The sequence below is a fragment of the Bombus fervidus genome, chromosome 7 (assembly GCF_041682495.2).
Source record: "Bombus fervidus isolate BK054 chromosome 7, iyBomFerv1, whole genome shotgun sequence".
NCBI classification, from domain to species: Eukaryota; Metazoa; Arthropoda; class Insecta; order Hymenoptera; family Apidae; genus Bombus; species Bombus fervidus.
In genome coordinates this window covers 8,788,736-8,794,857 of record NC_091523.1, presented here as the reverse complement: position 1 = coordinate 8,794,857, position 6,122 = coordinate 8,788,736, and positions in this window count along the sequence as shown.

Below are 6,122 nucleotides of genomic sequence, written 5' to 3'. Positions count from 1 at the left end.
GGATCGACAAATCTTCCGGTTTACACGGTACGCTCCGTCGAATCCATTTGCCGCGATCAGTCCTGTCGTTTCAGCACTTCGAGCCGTGAAAGTGAATCCTTCCAGATGATCTTGGACAATTCGAGGAAGACACAAGCTCCGGTTATAGCAGTCCTTTCTCTTCTCTGATCATAGCTAATAGATATAGAAAGATAATAGCGAAAATGATTCCTTCAAACGTTTAAAACGACGCGATCTTAACGAACTCTTACGGACCAAGGTACTTAAGATTCTTTAGATCCTTTCGGAATATAAAGGACGAAGCAACAACGGTTACTGTTCGAACGCAAGTAAAAATATTTCGAGAGATCTTGACTTCGATAAAGTCCACACATCGACGATCACGAAGGCCTGAAATCTTGAATAGAAAAATGTCCGTCCGACGTTCATCCTGAACATACAAAATGGCGTTTCTACCCTCGAGGGGTGGTAACGCGTGTATATTCCAACCCTCGGTTCCAGCCCCTTCAGATCCATGGGGTAACAAGCACGTAACGTTATGTAACCGTATACATGCCTAAGATCCTGGAGGGTTGGCAGAAAATCGGGCTTTGTCGCCTGGCCATGTGTCCCTAATGCGACTCCCGTGGGGGGTCATTTCTATTCTATTTCCCTTTCATGGGGTGTGTCGACGGTTCCCTAACCCATCCCGTACCGCCCTTATCGCGTATGGTAAATGCATCACGGAGACCCCACAAGGGTGCTCTCCACAGATTGACGTAAAATCAATGAACGAAGTCAATGGGTCTCTCGTTCGGTTATCCAAAGAGTAAGGAATGGAGAATGGAGGAGTATTATATAGGCTTGCAACACGTCATATACCCTGGATAATACGCTTGTTAATTACTTAGTATCACGGATCGAAAGCATCGATGAATGGCAAGTATAAAGTTCTCTCGATGGATTTCCATGATTATCGTGAAACTTTAGAGATTACGTTTCCTTTTAATGAGTTCTGAAGCACACCCATACATCCGATATTTGAATTAATATAAAAATTGTAATTTGGAATGTTGTGTGACATTATCAGAAATTTTCTTTAATAATTATTATCGATGAACGATATGAAGAAAATGTCTGTAATTATCACGAAAATTTAAAAATTATATTTCTGTTTCTTTCTCTCGAAGAAGTCGTGAAAACTGTGTGAAAGTGGATGCGTTAAACGTTTCCTTTTAATGAGTTCTGAAACCCGCTCATACATGCGATATTTGAATTAATATAAAAATTGTAATTTGGAATGTTGTGTGACATTATCAGAAATTTTTTTTGATAATTATTATCGATGAACGATATAAAGAAAATGTCTGCAATAATCACGAAAATTTAAAAATTATATTTCTGTCTGTTTTTCTCGAAGAAGTCGTAAAAACTGTGCGGAGGTGGATGCGTTCAAATAAAACTGGTATTTATAATTTTCTATACTTGGAAAATTTATCACTTTCCGATTCTATTCGTTGATCGTTTCGAGCCAATGAAACTAAAATAATTGTTTAACAGCACAGATTTCCACTGTAGGTGGATCTCATTAACGAAAATCGCAACTGTGAATGTAGAAACATATGTTTTATTTTAATTAAAATAGTAATTTAAAAAATTACGATAATTACGAATGTAGCTGCAGAAGCTTTTATCGTAGCCAAACGTTTCGATGGAACGGAAAAAACATTTGTGTAACTGACGGAAATCGTCGGGCGAAAGTAAGTCTCTCGTTCAATTAAATGTACGAATAAAGACAGCTCGTTATTCGAAAACTTTGTCGGTAGTTAAAAATAAACAACTCTCCGCTCCTAGATAAATTCCATTGGTGGAGAAAAGTTTGCACGATCTCGTTTGGAATCGTGTAACGATTGTGAACGAGGTAAAACAGACGTAAAAAATAATTACTTAATGGTCGTATTAGAATTGAATTCCTTCCCTTACTAACGCGAACGAACGAGACAAGCAATATAATTAAAGTGGAAATCATTGCACAAGCGTCTATTTAAAATTGTGACTGTCAGCGACGAGAAAGGAACTGACGGCTAATCCAGGATCGTATATGTGAAAGAAACGCTCCATAAACTAATTTCTACGCGGGTTTATTTATAACCACGGCGTGTGTAATCGACACTCGGCTACCGTGAGACGAAAAGGTAGAAATAGTTTCGAAGCATAGCTGTTCGGATCTAAAAAGTGGAAGAGTCATCGTTGCTAACGAGACGACGACGGCCAGCCGTGGTCATTATTGACGTTCTTCCTTCGAGAATACCTTCGTTCTTAGCGACAGATATTATCGCCATTGTTAAGATCCCATGATGCAGATCACCAACGTTATAATACAGCGCGATCATTACCGTTAAATTGCTCGCCCGCGAAACCTTTTTAAATATATAGTTGACACGTTGCTATCACGCGAACCTGCTCGACGTGAAATAATAATATAGTAGGTACTCTGTAACTGAAATAATATTTTTTTTATTAATATGTAATTCACGAAATATATTAAATCGCACAGCATTCTATTCCGTATCACATGTTTCGGATCTTGCACTTCTATTTTGTATACGGATACACATATCTATTCTTTGGACGTCACTTTGGTACTTAATGTATACTCACTGCTAACATCCTTTTACTTACATCTAAACTTATATCTGAACCTACTTATTAGATCCTGATAGTCTAAACTGCTCGAAACTAATCTACTCCGATTTATGAACCTGTAACTGAGATAATATTGGTATATCGTATGAGAAGTATCAGTAGCTAAGATTTGACAGTTGTACGAGTGAACATTCGTAAAAAATTTCTCTTTATTTCTACGATTATGAAATTCTCGAACCTAATGACGTCTTTATTTTATTATTTATTGTATATTAGTTATCTATTTATAGGAAAAAGGAAGTATCTCATTGGTTACATTGCAATGGATCAGCTACTTTCTTTACTCCATTCACAGCAACATATTTTGTACAGATATCACTGTTTGTAATATTAATACTATTCTTCACGCTTAATGATATCAAACGACCTTGCTGGGAACATTTTCTTTCCTCGTCTCTGCTTGCATCGTTCTTATCCCATCTTCAGATGTCCATGTAACGTAGAACCTCTTGTAAAAAGTGCAAAACTCTTCCTACAAATATAAGAACTCATTCCTACCAATGTTATCCCGTGCTACCAATATTTCCTTCAGTTGAAGATGTATCAAACGAGATAACCGCGAGCAAACAGCCTGAGCTGTGACGACGAGTGTCACGATCGTATCTCTTGACGATTTACATTTAGATAAAAAATCTATCAAAGTTTTACGAGATCAGGAAAATGCACATTCCGCGACATTTCCTCAATCTCCCGAGAACCGATGGCATCGCTCGATCGGCTCGATCGTGGCAAGGATCCGCCAGAGGATGTTCCGCCGCGCCGGTCGGCGAGTTTTCCGCGGAAATGAAATAAAAATGAGGACGAAATGCTCTCTTCCGAACAGGTAATTCCCGATATTTCACTCTCTCTCCCTCCTGCCTACCTACACAAGCTTCGTCGCGGTCGGCCCCATCGCGTCATCCCTCTATTCCTCCACCGTAGGCAACAACAACGGTTGTCCCCCATCAACCTACCAACCGTACCACCCCCTCGATGCTTTTCGCGCTTGCTCGCCCGTCGCTGCCGGATTGCTTTTTGTTTCGCGCTTTGTGCCTCGTCCTTTGTTTCCGCGAGTCGCCGCGAGGAAATGACAAACAAATGAGCGCCGCACTCTATAACGTCTACGCTCGTCGCCATGGCGATGGGACGCGGCCGATCGGCATTTTTAACTCGAGAGACGCCACCGTGAAACGCTTTGAACACCATCGACGGGAATCGTGATTGGAAAATTTATTTCTTTGAGAAAAGTTGTTAGAAAGAAATGTCCAGTACCTACGTCGATGAATTCTAATTACTGTGAACTGTTTCTTCACCGATGGATTTAAATAAATGCATTTGTGTCGTATATATTTAACGTTCTTCTATTTAGTTACATTTCGAAGAGATCGTTTCGTTGAATTTATATATGTTGGTATATATGTAAGTTGGAATCTCGATGAGTCAGCCGTCTCTGACGGGGGCGTGAATGTTTGAATGGAATGGTCCTTCATTCGGAGAACAGCTTCTTGGGAAGCTTTACGTAAATTAGAAGAATCAATAGAGATGTGTATGTAAGTAGCAGATACTCAAGGAACGAAACACGAAATGAATATTTAATTACTATGGTATATAAATATAATAATTCTTCGATCAAAGTTGAATGATAATCGAGATTCTTATTGAAAAATCATTATGATTAATGTAAAAGTTTCGTCATATACTATCGATATACGATGCTTTCGTATCGAAAACAAAATGGTGAACAGGACAAAGCTACCCGCGCAACGATAATGCTTCTATTGCAATTCTAGCGCAACCGTAGGGGGAATTGCTTCAACCATGGGGGTGGCTCCGTGTGTGCCATTCAAAGTCGACGAATAGATGAGCCATGAATTTTTCTCTCGGTGGTCTCTGTAACTATCGATTGTGTTTCAAAGTCGATTGTGTTTCCATTATGTTGGCAACCGAGAGAGGAAGAAAGCGAGAGAAAGTAGAAGAGCCGGGTGCTCGAGAAGCAGAAACTGGATGGGGGAGAGAAAGGAGAGAGAGAGAGAGAGAGAGAGAGAGAGAGAGAAAGGAAGAACCCCAAAGTACGGAACGTCCAATTGACTCCGCCATATTGAGTTTGGTTCTATGGGCTCTCGAGTATACAGGGCTCTTGGAATCGAGACACGTTATACGATGGTCCGCCCGTAGAAGGAGCTTCTAGACTAACTTCGTTATGGGGTTTCTACGTGACCAAAATCCGGCTGGATATGGAACTAGCGTACGATACGCGCTACAAAAATGTACATTGCCAGAAGTATCGGATAATGTATTCCTTAACTTCGCTTCTTTTTGAAGATAAACAAGAGAGAAACATATAAATGAAAGGGACATACGCTTGCTATCTCAAAGTTATCGATTTTAATATGTTACACTGGGTTACATTAAATTACACAGAACACACATAATACGCACAAAGATATAAAATATCCAAATAACACGTTATGATTTTTAGTGGATGAAACAAATTTCTGCTTAGATCTCATTTCTTTGGTCGTAATCATAAAAACATGAATTTGCAAGAAAGCATATTTTTAAAGGATTACTAAACATCCACAGTTTAGTAATAAAATGTACCTACGATGTAGCATTAATAGAATTTAACCCAATAAAGGTATACGTCAATGAATGCATATTGTAAGTAAATCTTTTTTAAGAACCACAGCATCCGATCAAGATTACCGTATACCGCAACTATCGTATACCAAAGACGTATCGCCACGAATTTACCACCGGAAACTTAGGAGAATCCCGGAGGGACCATTGTGACACCCTGTTCGCGATATGTATCAAATTATCCTTATAATAGAAAATGGCGGCAACGTTACACCTACCAGGTGTTGTGCTAGGCGCCAAAGAACGGTCCACACTGTAAGAACACAATGAATTATAATGCACTCCGTGTCGCGCACAATAATATCTTCACAATGCCATTTCTGGCTACAAAAGGTGTTGCTTTAATGGGAATCTGGTTACACCGAAACCTTTTAACCAACGTCGCTGCTTTTCCCGCGCGTGTAAACAGTCACACCGACCACTGATCGAATCTTTTCCCCTGGAAAACACATTTTTCCCAGTTAGGTCGAGAATATGATATTCGATCCTACAGGGTAAAACGACGGTTTTCGATATTTCTGTATCGTCTTTATCTGCGCCGATTTCCAAGTATGCTCCGGCTACTTAAAGTGGAATAAGATTACACAAGAAAAATCTAAGATAGGTGGTTCCTTGGGGACCTCGTAAGAATATGAAAAACACGATTCGTATCTCAGTGTCGGTTACGAAGAATGTGAATTATAATTGATCGTTACGAATTAATGACGGTTTCCGATATTTCTGAACAGTTTTTACCAGCAACTATTCATCCTCGAGTCTAAACACGCATCTGCCAAGTACTTAAGCCTGCTACGATCTTCGAATATTTATATTTCAAT